The 24,309-nt window shown below is 45.1% G+C and overlaps 1 protein-coding gene and 1 long non-coding RNA gene across 7 annotated transcripts in view; one reads left to right on the forward strand and one right to left on the reverse strand.

Moving 5' to 3' along the window:
* The window catches only part of ATP8A2 (ATPase phospholipid transporting 8A2), a 631,188-nt gene that overhangs the window by 258,573 nt on the left and 348,306 nt on the right, over positions 1-24,309 (forward strand). The window lies entirely within an intron of this gene.
* LOC135980902 (uncharacterized) lies at positions 3,932-6,419 on the reverse strand. The gene is made up of 2 exons (XR_010597829.1): positions 5,496-6,419; positions 3,932-4,501 (listed from the first exon to the last, which is right to left on the reverse strand). It is a non-coding gene; the product is annotated as an uncharacterized LOC135980902 (long non-coding RNA).

The raw sequence follows: 24,309 nt of genomic DNA on the forward strand, positions 1-24,309 counted from the left end.
GAGAGAGGACATGAAACTCAGTCTCTCTGTTCCCCTTGCAAACTGGCACAACACTAGTCACTTCAGAAGTTCACACTTAGTTTTTGGAGAACCTTAAGAATTGTTGGGTGTTTTGATACTTGAAGAAGTTAAACTTTACATTTAAATTTCAAATTGTATGTGCACACTGGCAAATGATCTTTTTCAATAGCACCAAGCAGAGCAGAAGCAATGTTGATGTTTGCTGCGTAGAACCCAGTTTAAGCAAAGATAACAGGTTTGTTTGTGACCTGTGGACATGTGGTCCCCTGGATGAGCAGTACATACGTCTTGAGGGCTATGCAGTATGTTTAACCAGCATGTCTTCTGAAGCAAGCACTGAAATTTTCCAAACAGATACCAGAAAACTGAACTGTTGTATGTGTTCAGTTTGTGTGTCTCAGGGCTAGTCTACACTAACTCTGTAGATTGACCTTACATAACTGAAGTCAGGTACATAACTGAAGTCAATGTAACTTAGATTGACTTACAGTGGTTTCTACCCTGCGCTATGTTGACGAGAGATTCTCTCCCGCCAACTTACCTTCTGCTCCAGTGGTTAATTATCTTGACTGTTAAAAATTTGTGCCTTATTTCCAGTTTGACTTTATCTAACGTCAACTTCCAGCCATTGGATCTTGTTATGCTTTTGTCTGCTAGACTGCAAAGCTCTCTACTATCAAAAAACCTTCTTATTGTCTAGCTACTAATAGACTATGATCAACTCGCCTCTTAACCTTCTTTTTGAAAAACTAAATAGATTGAGTTTCTAGACCTTGAGTCATTCTTGTCTCTTTTTTTTTCTAAACCGCTTTAAAATTTCTAACATCTTTTTTAAAACCTGGCCACTAGATACAGTATTGCAGTAAAGGTCTCACCAATGCTGAATACAAAGGTAATACCCCCTCCTGACACATACTGGATTGGATTGTCCTCTGTTTATACAGCCCAGGATTGTATTAGCTCTCTTAATTACAGCATCTCACTAGGAGTTTGTTTATAGTTGGTTATCCACCGTGACCTCTAAGTCCTTTTCAGAGTCACTTCTCTTCAGGATACTGGCCCATTTCCTGTAAATGTGACCTACATTCTTTGCTCCTAGATGAATGACCTTGCAATTGGTTGTATTAAAATGCACATTGTTTGAATGAGCCCAGTTTACCCAGCAATCCAGATCACTCTGTATAATTGATCTGTGCTTATCATTATTAACCAATCTTTGCATCATTTGCAAACTACCAGCAACGATTTTATATTTTCTTCCAGATAATTTGTAAAGCTATTGAATAACTTTGGGTCCAGAACAGATCCCTATGGCATTGCACTAGAAACATCACCTTTTGATAATGACTTTTCATTAACAATTGCATTTTGAGATCAATGAGACAGTTTTTAATCCATCTACATTAATTTTGCATAGTGCTAATTTTTAAACCAGAATATCATATGGTTCAAAGTCAAATGCCCTACAGAAGTCTAAGGCCTTGTCTACACTACGAGAGTAGTTCGATTTTACTTGCATCGAATTTTTGTAATCGATATTGCAAAGTCGAACGTGTGTGTCCACACTAAGGACAGTAATTCGACTTTGTGCGTCCACACTAACGGTGAAAGCGTTGACATTCGAAGCGGTGCACTGTGGTCAGCTATCCCACAGTTCCCGCAGTCCCCTCTGCCCATTGGAATTCTGGGTGTAGCCGGCAATGCCTTCTGGGTAACAAAATGAGTCCAGGGTGCTTTTGGGAAACTGTCGTCATCCGTCCATCACTCCCGCCCTCCCTCCCTGAAAGCGCCAGCGGGAAATCAGTTCGCGCGCTTTTCCAGTCATTGACAGCGCGGACGCCACTGTACTCCGAGCATGGAGCCCGCTGCGACCATCGCTGCAGTTGTGGCCGCTCTCAACGCCTCGCAGCTTATCATAAAGGTTTCCCTGAGGCAGATGCAGAAAAGTCAGGCGAGGAGGCTACGGCACCGCGGTGATGTCCTGAAGTCTGAGAGTAGCACAGACCTGTCAGAAAGCAGGGGACCCAGCGCCGAGGACATCACAGTGGCAATGGGTCATGTTGATGCCGTGGAACGGCGATTCTGGGCACGGGAAACAAGCACTGAGTGGTGGGACCGCATAGTGCTGCAGGTCTGGGATGAATCCCAGTGGCTGCGAAACTTTCGCATGCGGAAGGGAACTTTCCTGGAACTTTGTGAGTTGCTGTCCCCTGCCCTGAAGCGCAGTGACACCCGGTTGCGAGCTGCACTGAGTGTACAGAAGCGAGTGGCCATAGCCCTCTGGAAGCTTGCAACGCCAGACAGCTACCGGTCAGTCGCGAACCAGTTTGGGGTGGGCAAATCTACCGTGGGGGTTGTTGTGATGCAAGTAGCGAAGGCAATCGTTGATGTACTGCTGCCAAAGGTAGTGACCCTGGGAAACGTGGAGGCGATCATAGATGGCTTCGCAGCGATGGGATTCCCAAACTGCGGTGGGGCCATAGATGGAACTCACATCCCTATCCTGGCACCGGACCACCAGGCCACCCAGTACATTAACCGAAAGGGCTACTTTTCCATGGTGCTGCAAGCACTGGTGGACCACAGGGGACGTTTTACCAACATCTACGTCGGATGGCCGGGCAAGGTTCATGACGCTCGTGTTTTCAGGAACTCTGGTCTGTTTAGACGGCTGCAACAAGGTATTTACTTCCCGGACCACAAAATAACTGTTGGGGATGTGGAGATGCCTATAGTCATCCTCGGGGACCCAGCCTACCCGCTAATGTCCTGGCTCATGAAGCCCTATACTGGCGCCCTGGACACTGAAAAAGAACTCTTCAACTACTGGCTGAGCAAGTGCAGAATGGTGGTGGAGTGTGCTTTTGGCCGTCTCAAGGGGAGATGGAGAAGCTTACTGACTCGCTGTGATCTCAGCGAAACCAATATCCCCATTGTTATAGCAGCTTGCTGTGTGCTCCACAATCTCTGTGAGAGCAAGGGGGAGACCTTTATGGCGGGGTGGGAGGTTGAGGAAAATAGCCTGGCTGGTGATTACTCACAGCCAGACAGCCGGGCGATTAGAAGAGACCAGCGGGAAGCGCTGTGCATCCGGGAGGCTTTGAAAGCAAAGTTCCTGAGTGAGCAGGGTAACCTGTGACTTTAAAGTTTGTGTACTGAGAAGCTAAACCTGCCCCCGTTTCTTTACCCACTTAATGTTGACTATCCTATCCAGTTACATACCCCCTTCACCCCCCCTCCAACACACGTGTCGAAATAAAAATAGTTCTACTTTGTTAAAGCACACCGTTTTCTTTAATACTATTTTCGCGGGAATTTTTTAAAACTGGGACGCAGACTGTGGTGCGGAGCGGGTGTAGTGTTGTGACGCGAATGCAGCTTCTAAACTCAAGGATTGACAGGCTCCGCTGCGGTGGGATGCTTGTTTCAACGGAGCCTGTCACCCCTCCTGATCGGGACTGTGTGTATGGGGGGTCTATGTGACTTTGTGGCAGGGGGAGGACGGTTACAGATCCCATGCTGTGTGGCTCTGTGATCCTGCCTAAGGACCGGCGCTTAAGATCTGTAACTGCCCTACCCCGCCACAAAGTCACAGAGCAACCCCCCTCCCCCCCAACATTACATCAAAACAACCTCCCAGACTAACCGGGGTAACTAGTCACTGCATCACTGCACTGTGTATGTGCCCTGCTGCTGTGCCTGCCCCCGACTATGTACCCTGCCAAAGGATCCGAAGAAGTGCATCCGAAGAAGTGGGCTGTAGTCCACGAAAGCTTATGCTCTAATAAATTTGTTAGTCTCTAAGGTGCCACAAGTACTCCTGTTCTTCTTCCTGCCAAAGGAGACTGTCCTGTCCAATTACCAACCCCCTTTCCCCTCCTCCTCCAAAAGAACATGATTGAAACAGTAGTTAACAGAAACGAATTTTTTATTATCAACTACACATGGCATTGGGAGGTGAAACTTGGACGTGGGCTTGTGTCAGGCGGGAAGGAAAGAACTTTTCAAATTTTGGGAAAGGAGAGCCTTCTGCTACTAGAGCTCTCTGCAGGGGTGGAGTGAGACTTAGCAGGGACTCTGCCGCCTCTCCTTCTTTGCACTTTGGGTGAGGTGGGTATGGGACTTGGTGGCGGGGGAGGGCGGTTAGAGATGGACTGCAGCGGGGCTCTGTCCTCCTGCCTCCGTTCCTGCAGAACATCCACAAGGCGCCGGAGCGTGTCCGTTTGCTCCCTCAGTAGTCCAAGCAGCGTTTGAGTCGCCTGCTGGTCTTCCTGCCGCCACCTCTCCTCCCGATCCATGTTGGCTTGGTGCATTCGGGTCAAGTTCTCCCGCCACTGGGTCTGCTGTGCTGCCTGGGCTTGGGAACAGGCCATAAGCTCAGAGAACATGTCCTCCCGTGTCCTCTTCTTCCTACGCCTAATCCGCGCTAGCCTCTGGGAGTGTGATTCCAGGCTAGGTTGTGAGACAGTCGCAGACGGGGCTGTGGAAATGGGAAAAAGGGAGTGAATTCCTCAGAAAGATAAATGTAGTTGTGAACAAAGAACATAGTCTTTCTCTGTGAACAAGACCATGTACAGCACCTTTCACATGCGCACTCAGCACAAGGTCGAATTCTCGGCCTTCGCATTCAGTGCCTGGGGTCTTGAACAGCACATTTGAGAAGCGAGGCAGCACAACGGAATTTCTGTTGCAGGCAGACCTGGTAAGCCGTACACTTGTGGCAGTTTAAAACTTTTATATTACCACTGGCCTCATTTCACATTTAAAGCAATGTCAGTCCCTGCTGCCAGCAATCCGGCAAGCGGGAACTCTGCCCCTGTCCCACCCCCTCGCGGCTGTCCCCGGGAACGATCCCTTTCGGCTGCCCCTCTCCCGCCTCCACCGCGTGGCTGCAAACCAGCGGTTACAGTTCTGTAAAGGAACGGGAAAGCAGTCCCAACACTAACATTCCCCTACCTAATTAAAAGCAGGTCACCATGGCCGACATCACCCTGATGAGGATCTCCGAGAGCGACAAAGAGAGAATGCTCCGGGAAAGCCTCCAAAGACCAGGGCCGTATGCCGCCCTGCTGTGCAGAGCAATGATCCCCGAGTACTTGATAATCTCGTGGCGCGGCAACGTGTCGTACTTCGGAGGACCCAATAAGGCCGCTCTCCCCAAGAACCTCATGCAACGGCTTTCAAATTACCTCCAGGAGAGCTTCATCGAGATGTCCCAGGAGGATTACTGCTCTATCCCCGGACACATAGACCGCATTTTACTGTAGCTGCAGTAGCAGGGAATAAACAGTAGAGCGGCTTGTGCAGGACAATCACTGAAAACCGGACATTGCTAGATTTCTTTTCAAAACTTGCACTGCCCATTACTAAACCGTTAAGCGCCTAGGGCACACTAATCATGAACAACCCATTCTTTTAATTGTTAATATTCCTGTTTTGTTAAAAATAAATGTTTAGATGTTTACAACACTTACTGGCTGATCCTTCACCAGATTCTGTATCCGGGGTAACGGCTGGGGACGCTTCGTAGGGGATCTCTGTAAGGGTGATGAAGAGATCCTGGCTGTCGGGGAAATCAGCGTTGTGAGAGCTGCCGACTGCCTCGCCCTCCTCATCTCCTTCCTCATCTTCCCCGTCCCCTAACATTTCCGAGGAACCGGCCGTGGACAGTATCCCATCCTCAGAGTCCACGGTCACTGGTGGGGTAGTGGTGGCGGCCGCACCGAGGATGGAATGCAGTGCCTTGTAGAAACGGGATGTCTGGGGATGGGATCCGGAGCGTCCGTTTGCCTCTTTGGTCTTCTGGTAGCCTTGTCTCAGCTCCTTGATTTTTCACGCGGCACTGCGTTGCATCCCGGCTGTATCCTCTCTCTGCCATGTCTTTAGAGATCTTCTCGTAGATCTTTGCATTCCTTCTTTTGGATCGCAGCTCGGAAAGCACGGACTCATCGCCCCACACAGCGATGAGATCCAAGACTTCACGATCAGTCCATGCTGGGGCTCTCTTTCTATTCCCAGACTGCACGGCCATCACTGCTGGAGAGCTCTGCATCGTTGCCAGTGCTGCTGTGCTCGCCACGATGTCCAGACAGGAAATGAGATTCAAACTGGCCAGACAGGAAAAGGAATTCAAATTCAAATTTTCCCGGGGCTTTTCCTGTGTGGCTGGTCAGAGCATCCGAGCTCGCACTGCTGTCCAGAGCGTCAACAGAGTGGTGCACTGTGGGATAGCTCCCGGAGCTATTAGCGTCGATTTCCATCCACACCTAGCCTAATTCGACATGGCCATGTCGAATTTAGCGCTACTCCCCTCGTCGGGGAGGAGTACAGAAGTCGAATTAAAGAGACCTCTATGTCGAACTAAATACCATCGCAGTGTGGACGGGTGCAGGGTTAATTCGATGTAATGGCGCTAACTTCGACATAAACGCCTAGTGTAGACCAGGCCTAAGTATATTATGTCAACACAGTTACCTTTATTGACCAAACTTCTCATCTCATCAAAAAAATTATATCAAGTTAATTTGACAGATCTATTTTCCATAAAAACCATGTTGATTGGCATCGATTATACTGTCATCCTTTAATTCTTTATTGATTGAATCCCCCATAAGTTATTTTGCCCAGGATCATTGTCAGGCTAATTGGACTAGATCACCCCATTTACTCACTTTACATTTACACAATATTAGCTTTTTCCCCCAGGCCTCTGGAACTTCCCCATTATTACAAGATTTATTAATAATCAACATCAGTGGTTCATAGAGCGCCTCTTTCAATTCTTTTGAAAATTTTGAATGCAAGTTATCTAGTCCTGCAGATGTAAAAATGTCCAATTTTAGTAGAATACTGTTTAATACCTTCCTAGTTACTGTTGGAATATAAAGTATTTCGTTATGACTGTAAGAACATGAATACATCACCCAGTTTTTCTAAATGCAGAGAACAGAAATATTTATTGAGCTCTTCTGCCCTTTCTGCATCATTATTGACCATTTTATCATCTCCATCTATTAATGGACAATGGCTAGGATTCCTTTTATTCCTGGTGTATTTAAGACATTTATTCTTTGTGGCTATTGATTTTTTTTTCATTGATACCTATAGCTTTCATTATCCCTTCTGGTAATTGGGAAGATTTGCGACTTTTCTAATCCCCCCAGGTTTCCCTGCACCCACTGTGTGTTCCCTCATGTTCCTCCTCTCTGTGTCCCTCATTATCCCTCAGTGTCTGGAAGTGTTCCACCTTCATGCATGTGTCTGTGTCTGTCTCTTAGTGTGTGTGCATGCCCCACTTTCTCTCCACCCATGTCTCCCAAAGTGCTTTGTGTCTTCCTTACTGTTCCCAGTTAGATTACACATTTAGTAATTACACATTACGGTCCCCAGTTAGATTACTATGATACTGGATCATTTAAAAAAAAAGTGGCATCAGAATTGAGCCACACTTTCTCATCATTCACCCAAGGGGCTGGGCGGAGTGCAGAGATGTTGATGAGGTGGGTAGAAAACAATTTGGGTAGCCTCTGGCATCCTGTTTCTTCTCTGTAGAAGCTACGAGTGCCAGAAGAAGCTTTTTTTTTTTTTTTTTTAAATGAGACACGTCAGCTGCCTGGGATTTTAGCTGAGTCTGTGAGCTCCTGGGAGACAGGATAAACACAGAGAACAGTTCTAGCTGGACCAGGGCATTTGGCAAGTACATCACCTGTATTCCCACGATGCCTTTTGAAAATGAAGATAAGACTATGCAAAAACAACTCAGACATAACATCCTCCTGAAAACATACTTTAGCATTTAACTTTAGTATTTCATTCTGCACTGGGTGTGGGGGGAAAAAGTCTAAGGAGCAAGAGTAGCTCTTGGTGTTCATATCTTGCTTTAAAAAGAAAAATCTCAAGGAGAATTCCAGGAACTGCAAGCTGTTCAGTATTGCTCTGCAGTAGCTGTATTATGCATCCAGAGCCACACTTTTTAAGCAAAACTGATTAATCAAAAATCACACACTTTAAAAAGCCACTTTCCTTATATACAGTAGGGGATTAATAACACCTTCTAATATGAATGTTGAAATAATTTGAAAATATAATTTACTTTTCACTACTCAGCTACTCTCTGCAATTCTCAGGTAAGACTTGTTAGTTTCACACTCAGATTCTCATGCACTAGAACAAAACACTGGCTTAGTGCAAGAGATTGTGTCTCCCACCCCAGTGGGAATTTAACCTGCTATTAGCTCATTACTTAAAAGCAGTTTCTTTTTCTCAAGTAGTAGAATCTGTCTTTTTGGCTATGAAGATCCTGGGTTTAATTCCTTGCTAATGACTTCAATGCCTGTTCACGCCACTCCACTTTGTTACATTAGCATACTTGCTGTAATTTTTGAGTAGAAAACACTAGCAGGAGAGTGTTTATTGTTTTGGGCAAAATGATTCTTCATGAAAATTATGAAAAAATATAAACTGAATAATTTTTGTTGTTTTTGGACCAAAGTTGATCTGTAAGTATCCATTCAAAATATATATGTTCATAAAGGGGAAAATCCTGTTTATCCAACCTTAACTTCAACCCTTAACCCTTAATATTGGTAAGACTATATAAAGATAAAAATGAATGCATTCATCATATGGGCACTCTAAGAGTTATGGTGTCTGTCAACTGTTCTTGGGGCAGTCTCTCTAGAGATCCCAGCTTTCTCCTAACAGGTCTCCCTCTAGTCCTTTCCAGTTAGCCCAGTCCATTAACTTGACCTCAAATGAGTCAATCGGCCTGTAATGGGCAGCCTAGACGGCCAGACAGCCTTGTGGTTAGAGAGTGTGACTCTCAGCCCCCTGCTTGGTTGTGGGGCCTATGGGGAGGAGGTAGGGGGACCCAGGCCCTCACTTTTTATTGCATCCCAGACCAGGGCCCTGTGTTTGTGAACCCCTGAACAGGGGAAGCCTTACCGGCAGGCTAAATTCACTGCCCTAGGCTACTTCCTACCAGTAGGTTCGGTTTGTGGCATGGCCCCTCTAGTCTGCTTAGTTGGGCAACCTGCTTCCCATTGGGTCCTTCTCATGGGTCTTGAGCAGCATCTCATCTTGGTCCCAAGCTCCTTTGGGTGGCAGCTGCAAATTGGGGGGGGATGAGCCCACAATGTCCCAGGGCTTCACCTACTCAGTTGCCTCTAAAGAGCTGGAGGCTCCTAGGTCTCCTCCCACACTCCCCCTTGGCTGCAGAGCCAGTGCTTACTCCCAGGTGGCTGCCTTGGCGGGCAGGTTAGTGTTCCTTCCCCTTTTAGAGAGGCAGCTAGCTCCTGCCCCTTCACCAGCCAGCCTCAAACTGAGCCAGGCTTTTTCCTTTTCTCCTCCCTCCAGGCATGGCCTTGGCTGCAGGTATAACAGGGCGGGGCTAGCTGGGCCCAGAGGCTGTCTTTAACCCCTGATGTGTTTGCTGGCTGGTGCTCTGCTTCATCACACAGCCCTAGGGTGACCAGATGTCCCGATTTTATAGGGACAATCCCGATTTTTGGGGCTTTTTCTTATATAGGCTCCTATTACCCCCTACCCCCCATCCCGATTTTTCATATTTGCTGTCTGGTCACCCTACACAGCCCTTAAACTCCAGGGCTTGCCGTCTCCCTTTGTCTCCCTGTCAGTGTCTTAGAGGCAATCAGGCGCAGGGGTGTTTCCCCTTTGCTGTCCCCAGCCTTTGTACCTCCTTCTCTCACTGTTCTCCTTCCTTTCTAGTTGGGCTTGTTTTCCTTGTTGGTCTCAGCTGTGGATATGTCTCCATGATTGGCAGTCCTGGTGGTTATGCCGGGGCGTGGTCAGCTTGATTGCCTGTAAGCAGGGCAGACTGTCCTCCCTCTTCTGCCTATGCTCAGTATTGGGTTTATAAATTCCATTACAGTGTCCCTAACTATCCATTTCCTTCCTTTTGAGTACCTAAATTTTACAAATGGTGCAATTAGGTGATTACAGTGTTTTCACTTAGCAACCTTAGCTTCTTTTTTCAAACGTTTTCAGTTTTGAATTTCTGAAGTGCTCATCACTGTAGTATTAGAGTACTGCTGCATGAGGCAGTCCTGTTGCTCTGTGGCATTGAACTAACCTGTACATGTTTCCCATGTGCAGTTCTTTTATTTTGAGAAATGATGTACTGACTAATTTAGACTGCACTAATCACAGTGATTAGTGTTAACTTCTTATGCAGTTATTTTATTAAACCAAAGAAATGTGTTTACCTGTTAGTATTGATGAACTCCTGCAAATATGTAATTGCCTATGTTGTTGTTATTGGCTGTTTTTGTTATTGATTCCTATTCAGAAAAGTACCCTTCCCTAGTAAATCACTTAAGCATGTGAATAACTTGAATTAAAGTAAATCAGATTTAAGTATATGCTTAAATTAAAGCATGTGTTTAAGTGTTTTCCTGAATCTGGGCAATTACTTGTATTATGGGGGCCCTAACCAAGATCAGGATCCCAAAAGCACCATATAAATGCATAATAAGAGGTAATTCCTGCTTCAGAGAATTTAGGATCTGAGTAAGACAGTGGTGACCACATGCAGCATTTCTTTTTTCCTATCATCCAGACTACATGGCCATCTGGATGTGCTAAATTTCCTAACTAGAAAGATACATATGAGTAAATAAAATATTGATGAGCAGGAACCTAAATCTCCATGAGCTAGAGTAGTAAGGAGCCCTGATGTTATTCCTGGCCTCACACAGAGGATACTCTGCCAACATTCCAGTCAGATGGCTGAAATGTTATTTTTATCTTTAGTTGGAGAAATTAATTGGCAGAGATGTAAAACCACCATGGAGTTCTAAGCAATGATTTGCTTCCACTGCAGGCAGGCTGGTATACCATGTCAATAATACAGTGTTGAATGAAGTCAAACTACAGTATTGGAAAGAAATGAACCGCATTTTGAATTTTTGTTTTTGACAAAAGCAGGGAGAAGTAAAAACCAAACCAAAACCCATTTTATTTATATAATCAAATCTAAATATGTCGAGGCATTCCAGCTCATTAGCAAAACTAATGTGGACCATTTCCTCTTGGCTGCAGTACCATTGCTTTCTATAATTACATAGACATGTTAATGTTTCCAGAACAAGTGTTTTTTTAATGCTCATTCCTTGGTATATATTGTAAAATATTCCATGGTATGCATCATAAACTGTTCTGTGGTCAAACTTCTAATGCGCATTCAAAGTTGCCAGGTTTGGTTTGGTAGTCTGGAGCAGTAAGCACTGAGGTTAGCCCCAGTCTGAAGAATTACAGTTGAGTTTTCACAATGGAGAGTGGCTCTTTTAAATTGAGTGGTGGACTCCTGTCTTTTACTCTTTTAATTTGTTTTCTTTAGTTCTTGTAAAACAGAGGTACTGTCAAACTAATTTTGTATCTATACTTCACGTACTGTACCCTAAATAGCTTTATAATGAGTGAACATTTTCTGGCAATTACATCACTGCTGGGTTCAGTATTGCTAAATGGAATGAGGATTGGTTAATGAAAAATTGGACAAATTAGCATTTCCAGAAAAATTGAAGGAGGAAAAAAGAACCCCTTGCTTTGGAAGCAATCCTACATTCTTTACGTTCCCAAAAAGCCAGCTGACAACTTCAGTGTGAATTTTGGGTTTGAAAGAAGTGCAGCATTGGGCCCTTTACAATTATGTGCCTAGGGTGACCAGATGTCCCGATTTTATAGGGACAGTCCTGATTTTTGGAGCTTTTTCTTACATAGACACCTATTACCCCCCACCCCCGTCCCGATTTTTCACACTTGCTGTCTGGTCACCCTATATGTGCCAGACATATTAAATTTTCCCAAAATAACCGTGACTCATGCCATCAGTTTTAAACAAGCCCTTAAACATGTACATTCTTCTTTGAGTGATGGCTCCATTGTTTTCCACTGTGTTTATACATGCGCACCATGCTCCTTGTGGAGTCGGACATTTTGAAAATAGCGTCTGTTGGTCCACACGTGTGCTCTAATTCACCACAGGTGGACAACGGACAACTGCACAACACAAGGGACATGGCCACCTCAAGAATCCAGGATGTACATCAATATTCTGGAACTTGGAGCACTAAGGAAGGCATGTGAGTTCTTTCTTACACTCATTTGCTCCCATCATGTCCTGATTATGTCAGACAACATGACCACTGTTTTCTACATCAACAAACGCGGGGGAGCGAACACACTGCCCCAGGCACATTAGTGGTCAATCTTTAGAACTGGTGCATCAGCAATCAGATGCTAGCTGCAGCCTAGCTTCTCGGGACTCAGACTGTGCTCACAGACTCACTCAGTAGGCACTTTGCAATCGACTGCGAGTGGGAACTTCATGACGGAGTACTACAGGACCTCTTCATGCAGTGGGGAACTCCAACCAGAGACCTATTCACTTCTCAGGCCAACAACAAATGGATGTTGCTCCCGGGGAGCCCTCAGTTACTGCTCTCAGGGCGATGGTCTTCTTCTCTCCTGGTCAGATCAGCTCAACTGTGCTTTCCCCACCCCCACTACTGCGCCTACCTCGAGAGCTACACAAGATCCAATGAGACAAAGTGACGGTCATCCTGATCACCCGCCTCTGTCCCAGACAGTTCTGGTTCCCCAACCTACTGCACGTCATCCCGTCCACTGATTTACCATCCCGAACTTCCCCGGTCTTCTGACCCAGTGCAATGGCAGAATCAAACATCCCAATCCAGGACCGCTCCACCTCAAACTGTGGTATTTGGATGGGCATCAAGCTTACAATGGGCACATTCCTCAGTTGTATAGGACAGTCTCTCTAACAGAAGGAAAGACTCCACTAGGTAATGTTACCGGGCTAAATGGAAATGCTTTTCATCTTGGGCCCAACAAAGAGGTGTTATACCGGAAACTACAGAAGTTCCTCTCATCAGGGACCAAATTCTATCTTTGACGACATCAGGTCTCACTCTCAGCTCTTTGCGGATCCACCTCATGGCAATTAGCATGTTCCCTCCTCCATTTTACACACCCGTTAACTGCTAGATTTTGGAAAGGCCTCCTAAGAAACTTCCCACCTCTCCAAAAGATCATGCCCCAATGGGATCTGAATCTGATACTCTCAATACTAACAACCTCCCCCATTCAAACCATTGGTGACCTGTTCTCTTCCTCTCTCCATGAAGGTTGCCTTTCTTGTAGCCAGCCCTTCAGCAAGAAGGGATGGTGAACTCGGTGCTATGATGGCAGATCCACCATTTATGGTATTCCACAAGGATAAAGTTTCTTTATGCCCCAAATTTTTACCAAAGGTGGTCTCACAGTTTCATCTTAGCCAATCCATTCACTTACCTGTTTTCTTCCGGAAACCACACACCTCTGCAGCAGAACACAGACGCCATTCCCTAGATGTTCAGTGAGTCTTGGCCTTTTACCTACAGAGAACAAAACAATCAGGAAGTCCCCTAGACTGTTTATTGTGGTAGCAGAGAGAATCAGAGGACATGCAATCTCCACCTGGAGAATTTCAAATGGATTTCCAGCTCCATTAAACTCTACTACCTGCTGTTGAACTTACCTCCCGGCACTGGGATGCAGGCTCACTCCAATAGAGTTCAAGCAGTGACCACAGTATATCTTCAAGATGTGTGTGTTCAAGACATATGTAGAGCAAGTGTGTGGAGTTCTGGCCACACATTTACAACACAATATGCCCTGGTGCAGGACCCGATGGTGGGTGCCTCCTTTGGCACGGCGGTTCTCCGCAAAACCCTTCCATCCTCCTCCTCACCTCCTCCTACTGAGGTACTGCTTGTCAAGCATCCACATTGGAATACAACAGGGACCATCTCTCAAAGAAGAAGAGGAGGTTACTTACCTGTAACTGAAGGCTCTTTGAGGCATATGATCCCTATGTGTATTCTACTACCTGCCCTCATTCCCCTCTGCTTTGGATCTGTTAGATCCACATTTGAGAAGGAACTGGAGACGAGGTCGGTCTGCCCCACCTTTTATTGCCTCAGATGGAAACACTAGGCCAGTCAGGGTGGAGGCACAGACCAACAGACACTACTTTCAAATTCTTTGATTCCAGGTGCATGGTGCACATGCATAACAGTGGACTACAGATAGGAACACCCATCTTAAAGAACCTCCATTTACAGGTAAGTAACCATCTCTTTTTTGGTTGAAATTTCAGGTATCAAAAGCAGGTCTTTATAGTTACCTCTATGACTTTACAAACTATCTGCCAGAGATCAGTGTGGATATCTTGACTGGTATTTTTTCAGATGATATTTCAAATATTGTAATAAAAGAAAATATGTGTTTCCATAGGTTTTTAGGTAATTTTACTAGAGGTATATTTTTCTGTAGTTTATTTTAGCCTGAACTGGATTAGGTGCAGATAAATACATTGCATACAGGGCAGAGTTGCCTTGAGGGTATATTTTTCCTATCAGCAGGATACTATGACCTCTGCATAATGAGCTTATGTTTCAGGACTGATAAAGCATCCTTGAATAATTGTCCACAGCTCTCGTTATGTTTTTTGATGGTCTAATTAATCTGGACTTTCAGCAGCCACTGCAGATGACAACAGGATAAAAATATGATCTATTTATCTAATTTTTTGAAAGCAAGATTTAGTCCATATGTGAAAATCTGCATAGCATGTCTCAGGTTAAGGAGTTTTTGCTACATCTTGAGGTCTCAGGTTACTTGCCTTTCTGGGAAGGAATTTCTGGATAGTTTCAGATTCAAAACTGTGAAAATAGTGCGAGTAGGCTCATCTAGTATCCGTATGTCCTTATGTCATAATGTCTTGGAGGTCTGGGAAGTTGGATGTCTGTCTTTTCAGGCATAATTGAGATGTTATTAGATATACATATTCATATTGTTTTGAAAAGCTGGCAATGAAGCCTCTGTCACAAAGTCCTCTTTGCTCAATGCATATGTGTTTAGGAATTACCTACTGATTTCTAGCCTGCCATTTTTAGCTAAAGCTCTGGAGAAGGTCCTAGCAATACAGCTAAGGTAACACTTACATAGCACTGATTATCCATTTCAGTCTGTTTCAGATGAACACAGTAGTGAGACTGCCCTTGTAACTGAGTTAGTTTGGACCACAGGATGATTTATTGGATTGGTTGTTTGAGACTGGGAATATTTGAATTTGTGTTATTTTTACCTGATGCAAATGCAGACACTACTGGGCGAGGTTCTGTGGGGTGCGTTATGCACGAAATCAGACTAGATGAACATAATTCTGGCCTCAAAATCTATTAATTAAGCTTATGTCACTGGATGAATTCTCATTGGGTCTTGATGGGACTATGTGAAGAGTTTTGCATTGGCCAGTGTTGGCTCAGATGTTCTAAAATTCTTATATGCTTCCTCTAGGAGAACTTTGTGAAAGATCCCCAGCTATCAGATGTACAAATTTATGATCTCACCATGTTCCAAAGACCTTAAATTGTCTTGGCAGTGCTGTCATAGAAATCTGAGACTGGATGGTTGAAAACTGGATGAGATTGAAGTGAGACTAAAATCTTGCTGATTGCATTAAAGAGAGAAGGAGACATTTTGATAGGCCTTCCAACCTTTGATGGTGAATCACTTCAAAGGGCTAGAGTTTAGGAGTAGCTCTTGATTGGGGCTGATGATCAAGTATCAGGAGTGGTCAGGACTGATTTTTATCATCTTAAAAATGTCTCCAGAGTGCTCCCATATTGCTCACATGCTCATCTGACAAGATGTGACACACAAGTTGACTATTGTAATGCTGTCTACCATGGGGCTACCCAAAAGGCTGATTTACTGCCTGCAGGTAGTACAGAATGTCACAGCTTGAATACTGTTGAGGATGGACAAAGGGGCAGTACCTTCCTACTACTGTGTTCCCTTCACTGCCTGCCTTTGTGCATATGGAGTGAATATAACATATTGATTTTTAACTTACAACGCCCTTAAGAGACAGGGTTCTGAATGCCTTTCTGAGCTTCTATCTGTGTACCATCTATGGGAGTTCTCTAAAGCCCAAAGGGTTTGTTTGCAGCTTTCAGAGGCAAGGGAGCTCCTTGTACCGTTGCTATAGTGTTGGAGCTGGGGAATGTACTGTCTTTATTTATTTGTTTATTTATTTTGCTTAAGGATGACAACAGTACTAATCTTTTTTAAAATCAGGTTTCAAAACCATTTTATTTCCCAAGGCCTTTACACAGCACTATGAACTTCATTTGTGGCCTGTGATTAATTGTTTTGTTCTTGCACCTTTGTATTCATTTACTGCAACTTCAACTTTGTTAGACACCTTGGATAGTTTAATAGGAAGAGTTGTATGAATAAAACCATTAAACTATTTTGGAAAATGTTTTCAGCTGGAAAGGAGAATTAAAAAAAATGTATCCCCATTTCAGATCTGCTAAGTTCCACGTATGGAATATGAAATGTACACATTTAGTATTAATTTTAAGACATTGTTAGAGTCGCTTTCTCTCTTTCTTTCTGTAGCCCAGTGTCTCCTACAATTCTTGAAGGCTGGGCTGCTCTCCTCAATCTGTGGCTTCTCTGAGGCAGATCAGTGTTTTGGGGCCTCTGCTCTTGCCACACCCTCTCTGCTCCTGCTTGCAGCCAGTTTTGTCTGCCTGCATGTCAACATGAGGACAGTAGTTTAAAGGCTCCTGCCTTCATCTGCCTAAGGGTTGTTGTTTTTTTGTTCAAATTTGGGGCAAGTGGTAAGCAGTCATCTTCCTCCCAGCTCCTCTTCCTCCTGTGCCAGCTTTAGCTGGTTGTTGGAATCCCCGGAGCCTCAGCTGCAGTGCCTCCCCATTTGCACCTCTGCATCTTCCAGGTATGGCAGAGCAGTCTAAAAACCCCTGAGCGAAATCCAAAAAGTGCTCCATCCATGAGACTGCCCTCCCAGGTTCAGTGGACAGTGAGTTGTGCCCAGCCTTCACCCAGTCTTCATCCCTCACTCTGTTAGGTGCCAGGGCTATAAGTCAGATAGGCATGCGGGATCCTCTACCCACCAGAGCAGCCATGACTCTGACGTGGGAACAATGAACCAGGAGTCTATGGGTGGAGCAGAGAGAGGCTCCAAGGACCAGGAGAATGTCGGTCAGTCGAGTAAGTCCCAAGGGCCCCTGGAAAACAGGGGGCAGACTGGCAGGGTCACAAATCCCTTCCAAGTCCTAAAATGGGAAAAGAAACAGAGTTCATAATCACCCCCCTCCTTCCCAATTTAACCAGGAGGGCCCTGAAAGCATCCCCGCACCAGTCCATGGGGAAATAGAACCCATCAGGCAAGGACTCAGAAAGAGATCTTGTAAGAGGATTTCAGGCGCTCAGCAAAGCTAGCTGCAAAAGCCCTCACCAGATCCATGACAGAGTTCGTACACTCTCTAAGCAAGCAAAAAACCCCTCAAAAATCAAAGAAAGCAAAAAAGGGGAAGAAAATGCAAAAACATTTGTAGGAGGTCTGAGTCCTCTAACTCGGTGGTTCTCAACCTTTCCAGACTATTGTACCCCTTTCAGGAGTCTGATTTGTCTTGTGTACCCCAAGTTTTACCTCAGTTGAAAACTGCTTGCTTACAGAATCAGACATAAAAATACAAAAGTGTCACAGCACACTATTACCGAACAGTTGCTTACTTTCTCATTTTTACCATACAATTATAAAATAAATAGATTGGAATATAAGTAGTGTATTTACATTTCAGTGTGATACTTGACCCTGTTTTTCACTTAGGAGCCTTGTCTGAAGCCAAAGCCCTGCTGCCTGGGGCTGAAGCACGTAACTTAGCTTTGTTGGGCCCCAGGCAGTTGCCCTGCTTGCCACCCCCTAATGCTGGCCCTGCACTTGCATCCCCCCAAACCTATCCCATGACCCCCCTGGGGGCTGCAACCCCCAGGTTGAGAAACATTCATCTAGATGAGTTGATGTACCCCCTGGAAGACCTCTGAGTACTCCCTGCTCTAACTCCTCTTCCTGTTCCACAGAGGATGGTGAATTGTCGGGCTCTGATTCCGATCAGGTGCAGGGAAAGACTCATCAAAGAACTGAGAAATTTAAGACCATGTGCAACAAGGTTGTATCCCCTATTCAGATTCCACCCAAACAGAACACTGAGAGTTAGCCTCTGAGCAAATGTCTTTCCTCAAAATCCTCCCCTGATGCTGTGATTACCCCATACTCCTCCTTCAAAGACATAACCAGGGATGAACCAGCCAGACAAGGGCAAGCACATTAACAGAAATGATCTCAGGTTCTATAGGATACAGGAACCAAAGGTTCTGATTACGGAGATACCAAAGGTTGATTCTGCTGTAGTGCCCCTGGCTAAAGATGTGGTTATCCTCTGAGAAAGGAGAGTTCTATCCAAAGGACCCCACAAATAGAAAAATGGAGGCTACTCTCAAAAAAGACGTTGAGGCCTCCACAGCCTCTCCTAGGGCGACCCTCAGAACTGCTTACTTGAAGATCTCAGATCCCTGAAGAATAGAGATTATCCTGATTTAATTTAAAGAAAATTTTCCTGGCAGCAGCACTCATTGCTGATACCTCAGTGGATGTGATAAGTAGGGCTCTACCAAATTCACGGTCCATTTTGGTCAATTTCATGGTCATCGGATTTAAAAAGTCATAAATTTCATGATTTCACATATTTAAATCTGAAATTTCATACTGTTGTAACTGTAGGGGTCCTGATCCAAAAGGAGGTGGTGGGGGGATCACAAGGTTATTGTAAGGGGGTCGCAGTATTGCCACCCTTACTTCTGTGCTGCTGCCTTCAGAGCTGGGCCCTCGGCTAGCAGCCGCCACTCCCCAGTGAGCCAGCTCTGAAGGCAGCGCAGAAGTAAGGGTGGCAATACCATGACCTTCCTACAATAACCCTGTGGTTCACCCCCCTCCCACAGCCCTTTTTTGGGTCAGGACCCCCAGTTTGAGAAACGCTTGTCTCTCCCATGAAATCTGTATAGTACAGGGTAAAAGCACACAACAGACCAGATTTCACTTTTTGTGACGTGTTTTTCACAGCCGTGAATTTGGTAGAGGGCCCAAGTGATAAGGTTCTCAGCCAAAGCTATGGCCTCCTGCTTAGTGGCCAGGCGCCTCCTATGGGTCTGTCCCTGGAAGGTGGATAGCCACTCAAAGCAGGTGTTGTACTCTGCCAAATTCACAGAAGTCCTGCTTTTCGGAGAGAAGCTAAACGTGGTAGTGGTTTAGGGTGCTGCAAAATCTAAACAATCCCTTCCGATGGCACACCATGCCTTTAAGAGAGAGTACAGGCTGGCCTTTAGACAAAGATGTTCCTTTCGGCCCTCATTCTTACAGAAAGACCAGCAAAGGGCCAACAGGTTCTTCAGAACAGCAGCTCTCAATCAGGGGTCTGAGGCCCCCTGGGGGGCACACACGCAGATTTCAGGGGGTCCGTCAAGCAAGGCTAGCATTAGTCTCACTGGGGCCCAAGGCAGAAAGCCGAAGCCCCGCTGCCCTAGGCCCTGCTACTCGGGGCTGAAGCTGCAACCTGAGCAACTTAGCTTCATGGGATCCCCTGTGGTGTGGGGCCCTGGGCGGTTGCCCTGCTTGCTCTCCCTAATGCCAGCCCAGGTTTTTATATGCAGAAAAACAGTTGTTGTGGCACAGGTGGGTTGTGGAGTTTTTATAGCATGTCGGGGGGCCTCAGAAAGAAAAAGGTTGAGAACCCTGCTCCAGAGGAATGCATGGAACTAGGGCTTGGAAAGAAAGTCCTGAGAGAACTCTTTATGACAAACACTATATAGATCTCCACCTGGAGCTGAAGCTTGGGGGTAGAATTTCCCATTTCCCGGAGGAATGGGTTGCTTTGACCACAGATTAGTGGGTCAGGGAGATAGTGAATCAGGGATACTCCCTTGAGTTATGGACCCCATGCCATCATTTTTTTCATCCAGTCCCCTATCTCAAACAACTTCATTGGGCACAGTCTAATATTTCTCAACACCAGGATATGGGACTAATAGAGAGTGTTCCCTCAGAAGAAAGATTCTTAGGGTTCTGCTCCATCTTCTTTATCATTCAGAAGTATACAGTGGGAATCTGAGCCTTTCTAGATCTCAAAAGGCTCAACAAGTAGATGAAGAAAACTATGTTCTGGATGGAGACCCTAATCTCTACAGTTTGATTCCTGTCCCAAGGGTACTTTCTGATTTCAGTGGATCTGGCAGATACCTCCACATACCAATCAGACCATGCCATCGCTGGTCCCTCTTTGAGTGCTCTATGTGTGTATGCATGCCACATGCTTGAGCTTGGAAATTCTAACAAGCAGTGATCATTGGCCCATGCATGTGCAGTAGTTCACTTCATTCTCCAGATTACTATCATTATCTGGTCAGTCCCTCCTTTTGGCCCTATTGGAGCCCCTGTTACCCGTATGGGAGATGCCCCAGATTCATCCATGAATCTTACCACACCTCTTCTACTCAGCACCCACCAGATCCAACAGAGTATGAGGAGGAGGACGTGGCCTGTATCCACAGGTACCGGTAGGTATCTCATCCTTGCATCTGGATGAAGCAGGCACTCCATCCTCACCATCTCCATCGGACGACTATAGGGAGTACCAGGAGCTGCTTTAGAGAATTGCCAGAGACCTCCAATACCACTGGAGGAGGTCCGAACATTGGCTCCTGGATAGTCTCATAGACTCATAGACTTAAAGGTCAGAAGGAACCATTGTGATCATGTAGTCTCACCTCCTGCACATTGTAAGCCACAGAACCTACCCCCCCCCCATTCCTGAAATAGACCCCTAACCTCTGACTGAGTTACTGAAGTCCTCAAATCATGGTTTAAAGCTTCAAATTACAGTGAATTCACCATTTACACTAGTTTAAACCTGCGGGTGACCCATGCCCCATGCTGCAGAGGAAGGCAAAAAATCCCAGGGTCTCTGCCAATCTGACCTGGGGGGGAAATTCCTTCCTGACCCCAAATATGGCAATCAGTTATACTCCAAACACGTGGGTAAGACCCACCAGGCAGATACCTGGGAAATAATTCTCTGTAGTAACTCAGAGCCTCCCCATCTAGTGTCCCATCTCCAGCCGTTGGGGTTTTTTGCTACAGGCAGTTGCCCATCATTCCATCCCCTCCATAAACTTATCAAGCTCAGTCTTGAAGCCAATTAGGCTTTTTGCCCCCACTACTCTCCTTGGAAGGCTGTTCCAGAACTTCACTCTTCTGATGGTTAGAAACCTTCACCTAATTTCGAGCCTAAACTTGTTGATGGCCAGTTTATATCCATTTGTTCTTGTGTCCACATTGGCACTTAACTTAAATAAATCCTCTCCCTCCCTGGTATTTATCCCTCTGATATAGTTATACAGAACAATTATGTCTCCCCTCAGCCTTTTTTTGGTTAGGCTAAACAAGCCAAGTTCTTTGAGTCTCCACTCATAAAGCAGAATTTCCATTCCTCAAATCATCCTAGTAGCCCCTTCTCTGCAGACTACTAGTCTGAGGAAGGTGGCACTCCTGGCTAATGAGGACACCATGGAGACAGCCAGAGTGGTCTGGCACACTACTGCCTCTGCACCACCACACCTAAGAGGGCAAAGAGAAGCTACTTTGTCCCTGCCAAAGAGATGGCACAAAAACACTAATCTGCCTCCATAAAGCTGCAGAGTGAGGCGAACAGCCCAGATGTCAAGAATTGTAGGAGATGCTGCTAGCAGAAAGGAAATTATTGGTTAGAAATTTTCCATTCTCTCTCTCTCTCTCTCTCTCGTGCTAAAGAGTCTTGCATTATGTTTCACTGAGACATTTAAAATCTGACTCCAAATTCTTCTCACTCACCTATTTAAATGGTCACAGTTTGAAAGCCCTGCTTGTGAAAGAAAAATCTGAAAACTGGACCTTTTTCACTTTAAGGATCTCGTGTGAACACTAAAGTCAATGGGTTATTCATCTCTGACTTCTCTCTAGTCAGCATAAATCTTTCCAGGACTGAAGTTTTCCACTTTAATCTCTTTGAGGCAGGGACTGTCTTTTGTTCCATGTTCATAGAGAGTCCATCACAATGGAGGCTCTGATCCTGATTGGTGCTTCTGGATGCTAGTGTAATACACAGTAATTATCAGTAATAATTTACAGTGATGATTGTATCTTATATGGCTGGGAAAATTCCAGCTAACTTGATGATGGAAGGGGAAAGAAATAGAGATCCTTTGTGTACTGTTTGTATATAAACTGGCATTCAGATATACTTATTTTATTTGTTATTATTTGTATTACTGTAGCACCTAGGAGCCCTCGTCAGGGACCAGGACCCCAATGTGTTAGGTGCTGTATAGACACAGAACAAAAAGACAGTTCCTGCCCCAGAGAGCTCACAATCTAAGTATTAAAAAAAAGAGAGAACAGATGGATACATATGGGCTGAGAACTGATTACAAAGAAACAATGAGTACTGGGCAACATGACAGGGAGTGGTCTCGGCACAGCTGCAGTCTTACCATTGTCAAGTTTTTCGTAGGCATCAATGAAAAGGAGAATTTTAAGAATGGTTTTGAAGGAGGCTAATGAGGTAGCTTTGCGGATGATTAGGGGAGCTCTTCCTAAGCATGAGAGGCAGCATGAAAGAAAGCATGAAGATGCTTGTTTGAAAATTTAACAAATGTACAATGGCGGCTGGCATCATGGGCTGATTGGAGGCAGAGTTTGACATCTTAATAGTGAGAGACTGGCTGTGAAGAGTCTTGAAAGTGAAGACAAGTAGCTTATGTTTGATGTGGTAGAGAAGTGGAGGGAAGGAAAGAGAGGCGTGCCATAGTCAGAGATGGACTAGGAAAATGATCATTATATCAGCATTCTGAATGAAAATGATTGCAAGACCAGAGAAAAGGATGTTGCAGTAATCAAGACGCACGATGATGCGAGCCTGAAAGAGAGTTTTTGCTGTTTGGACAGATGGGAAAGACAATATTCAGAGAATCAGCAAGAATCAGCAAGATTTAGACATAGTCTGGATATGAAGACCTAGAGAGAAGTCCGAGATGAAAACGGGACCTCATTATCGGCCTGAGATGGTGGAATTCTCCACTGTGATAAAGAAAAGAGGTAAAGGGGAAGGCTTGTGGGGGAAGACTGAGCTTTATTTAGCCTTGTTGAATTTGACATCTGAGGAGTTGTCAGACAGGCCAAGATTCTAGTTTGGTCAGAAGAAGATGGGTCTGGAGTGTAGATCTGTGAATCATTTGTATAGTGATGGTTGTTGAATTAATGTTTGTGGATGAGATGACCCAGAGGCAAGGCACAGAGGGAGAAGAGAAGGGGACCGAGGACAGAGCTCCGAGGGACCACCACAGAAAGGAGACCAGGAGGAGCCTCCGAAAGAGACACCAGGAGGGGTCAGAGTCACGGAAGCCAAGCGAGGAGAAGATTTCAAGAAGAGCATGGCCAACTGCGTGGAAAGTGGCTGACAGAATGAGAATGGATCACTGTTCTGAGCTTTGGCTAGGAAGAGGCCATTAAAGATTTTGGCAAGTGTGGTTTCAGGGGAGTGCAAGGGATGGAAGCCAGAGGGAAAAGGAATGGATGGAACTGGAGAGAGGAACTTCGGAGAGTGATTGTGAACGGTGTGTAAATGAACCTCGAGGTGAAAGGGAGATGGGGGTGTATCTTGGATACCATAGTGATGCATATAGAATAACAGGTAGATTCACTATTCCTGGTATCTAGCAAATATATCAGTAGAATTTGCTATCTGTTGAGAGTTTGCATTTAGTGTGACGCAAACCACCACTTTAAGTTCAATGTTACGTAACATAATAAATTGCATATTTTAAAAGATAGTATTGTTTGTTGGGTAATAATTTTACGTTCAAGCACCAGAGTTTTAAAACTCATTTACAGGTCCAGACAGACTTCTAAAGTTAAAATAAGGCCACAGGATTTCCTTACCTTACAGATCAAGTAGAAAGATAACAGGAATGCTTACATAAGACTAGTGCAGTAGAACATGTTACATACATATTACACAGGGTCTCACAGACTTTAGGGAACCTGAGTTTGGCAGAAAGACTAAAATGCACAAGAACCATCACTTGGAGAATCAAGCTCTGAGGTGGCTTACTCTGCGAGAGATCATAAGAAGATTGTAATAAGACACTTTGGAAGGGGAGCAAAAGAGCCTGGCCAATGGACCTTGTGGCGTGTGTTCAGGTATGAGGGAGAGGCCTATTCTTTGCAATCCCTGCAATTATTCAGCCTTTGCAGAGATGTGAATTCCACCCTTTATTTATCAAAAATTAAGACTACACTTT

Source organism: Chrysemys picta, chromosome 1 (assembly GCF_011386835.1).
Source record: "Chrysemys picta bellii isolate R12L10 chromosome 1, ASM1138683v2, whole genome shotgun sequence".
Taxonomy (NCBI): Eukaryota; Metazoa; Chordata; order Testudines; family Emydidae; genus Chrysemys; species Chrysemys picta.